Source organism: Sciurus carolinensis, chromosome 11 (genome assembly GCF_902686445.1).
Source record: "Sciurus carolinensis chromosome 11, mSciCar1.2, whole genome shotgun sequence".
NCBI lineage: Eukaryota > Metazoa > Chordata > Mammalia > Rodentia > Sciuridae > Sciurus > Sciurus carolinensis.
Genome location: NC_062223.1, coordinates 121,272,189 through 121,275,206, shown reverse-complemented (window position 1 = coordinate 121,275,206; position 3,018 = coordinate 121,272,189). Strand labels below are relative to the sequence as shown.

At 41.5% G+C, this 3,018-nt stretch overlaps 1 non-coding gene across 1 annotated transcript; it reads right to left on the bottom strand.

Moving 5' to 3' along the window:
- Positions 1-1,589: 1,589 nt before the first annotated feature.
- Positions 1,590-1,662, bottom strand: Trnat-cgu (transfer RNA threonine (anticodon CGU)). The gene has a single exon. It is a non-coding gene; the product is annotated as a tRNA-Thr (tRNA).
- Between the last annotated feature and the right edge of the window lie 1,356 nt (positions 1,663-3,018).

The following is a 3,018-nucleotide window of genomic DNA, read 5'->3' as shown; positions in this document are numbered from 1 at the left end:
ATAGATTTTGAATATTAACTCCTTATCAGATGTAAGTTTGCAAATATTTTCCCCCTTTCCGTAGGTCGCCTTTCACTCTGTTGACTGTTACCTTTGCTGAGTGTGTGCTTTTTAGTTTGATGCAATTTCATTGATCTGTTTTTACTTCAATCACCCAGACCAACTTCCTTTAAAATTAACTTTAGGCCAGGCATGGTGGCAACTTCTGTAACCCCTGCTACTCAGTCGACTGAGGAGGGAGGCTCGTGTTTGAGGCCGGGCCTCAACAGCTTAGTGAGACCCTGACTCAAAACAAAGCAAACAAACAAACAACCAAAACCCAAACGAAACCAAAACCCAAAACAAAAAACTTTAGTTAGTCTCTTCTGCTTGTAAAGCAGACAGACATTAACTTGAGTGGGGGCGGAGGGAAGAACTGAATGCAGAAGTATTTGCACAGGAAATGGGAAGCTCTCTGGGGTTGAGGGGATGGCAGAGTCTGGTGATTCCTTTTGTTTTCGTGGTGCTTCACTTCCTTCTACCGGATTCCATTTTCTTTCTACCAAAGGATTCCTTAGCTTACTTAGAAGTCAGACTTTTCTTGGCTTTGGCTTACTATGGTCCTTATGTCACTCCAGCTACTTAATGATAAACTTTCTTCATTGTTTTCTTTTTTCCTGACAACTAATAAATTCTCAGGATATTTCCTTGCTCAAAGTCTTAGGAGAGGACATATGATTGGCTCAGCATGCTGAGAACTTGGAATATTTGTGCCTGGACCACACGTGTAGGTACTGGGGATCGAACTCAGGGCCTTGTGCTTGCAAGGCAAGCACTCTACCAGCTGAGCTATCTCCCCAGCCCTGACTCTACTTCTTCCTCTCCCATTTATTCCTCTGCATGGACAGATCTAAGAGGAGGCAGGTGATGAAATTTGGGTGCAAAATTTAAGGTCACACTCATTCATGCCCAATGTTGTGCACGAGTGCCACCTTACATTTTGTCCCCGGGTCACTTCACTTGACTCACTAATTCCTGTCACCTCACCTAATTTGCTTTCTCCAAGGTCACAATGACCTGGACGTTGTTAAATCCAATGAACATTTTCAGACTTGAAGTCTCTTTCTTGTTGTGTATGTGCTGGACACTCCTCCATTGAAACTCTTTTCTGTTTTGTTTCAATGGGCAACCCACATTCTTCTCTTCCATCTCCTTATGTGAACAGTCCCTTGAGTGTTTTCCCTTTACATACAGTCTTCACATCGGGGCTTCCTCTATCTGATGATCTCTTAATGTATTCCCCACGGTTTGCATGTAACAATATATGCTGGTGTGATTCTGAAGTTTACACCTCCTAATTACCATATCTTGATTGACCATCCACATGCCATTTGCCTTCTAAACTTTCCATCCTGGGACATCAGTACAAATTTATAGCAGACCCACAAAAATCTTTTCTTACCTTCTGTACTACTTACATCAGCAAATTCTCTAGGTCAGTCAAATAACGGATCATGACTCCTCTCCTTCATAACCAATAGGCCATGAAGTGATTTTTTGGACTGCCTCGTACATGTACCTTGTATCTATCCTTTTTTTTTTTTTTGGGGGGGGGGTGCTGGGGATCGAACCCAGGGCCTTATGCTCACGAGGCAGGCACTCTACCAACTGAGCTATGCCCCCAGCCCCCTGTATCTATTCATTCTTATCCATCCCTACTACTGTTGCCTGACGTCAACCCTCATTCACCTCCCTTTGGATAATGCAGTCAACAAATTGGTCTTTCTGAGTTAGGGCTTTCTCACCTTCCAGTTCATCCTCCATACTAGAGCCAAAGTTGTCTTTGAAGAAGAAAATTCTGAAACAAATGACCTCTTATAACTTAAAAGGTTTATCATGGTTTAAAAAGATAAACTTTTTAGCATGGCATTCAGGTTCCTTCATGATTTGATTTCTTCCTGTGTCTGAATGGCACATACAATCATGCACTTGCTTAACCCCGTGATCCAGCCATATCACATCACTAATAGTTTCCCTCAACTTGGGATGTTCCATGATTCTCTGCTTTTTAAGTGTCATTCTTTCTACCACTTTCCTTGCTTATCCATTGCATTCTTGCAACCTTGAAGACCTATCTCAAGTATTGCATGTGATAGCTTCTATGTAACCAGAGCTACCTAATCAGAGCTGAATCTTGCCTCTACACTGTGCTGTGTATCTATTGTCTGGAACTAATCCTAATTGCTGGTAGTGATTTTTTTCCCTTACTACATTCTAAGTTCCTTTCCAACCACGGATTTCTTATAGTCGTTTTCATAACTTTAGTCCCCTTCACAGACTAACACTCAATATGCAAACTATTTGGAGCTGCTTTTATTTAGCGAGGCTCCGTGAATATTTGTTGATGAGTGAATGGTGTGTTCTGATCTCCAAGGCATTTTCAAATAACTCTTGTTGTGTGGCCTCTTCTTTTCAGTGAGCCATTTCTGAATTGGATGATTTGGATCCTGGATCCTCGTTTCCCTGGAGATAGATGCTGGCAAAGGGCAAAGCGGAGTGGCTGAAGGGGAAACAGGGGCATCCCTACTACTGTCCCTTGTCATGATGTCACGCAGGTCTCCATTCTTCCCTTCCTCAGGTGACTAGTCAGTTACATCTTTCTCCTCTATTCTCTTCTCAAGAAAACCCTTTCTGTCCTCAGGAAATAAATTAATTAATTTACCCTGAGGTCAAAACCTTCCAAATCACAGCTGCCAGACCATCACCAAACAGTGCCTTCAAAAGACCTTGTTGGTCAAACAACATTACCCTATGTAAATTTATGATTACACAAATGGTATGCCTTTACGCCATGTACAGACAGAGAAACATCATGTATCCCATTTGTTTACAATAAAAAAAAAATAAAGATGACATATGGTCCCTTAAAAAAAAAATAAAAGACCTTGTTGGGTCTTTCACCTCTAAATTTCCCTCCTACAACACAATGTTGCTTAGTTGCCGTGAATTGAAAAATATGTAGTAACATTGAAATGTAAT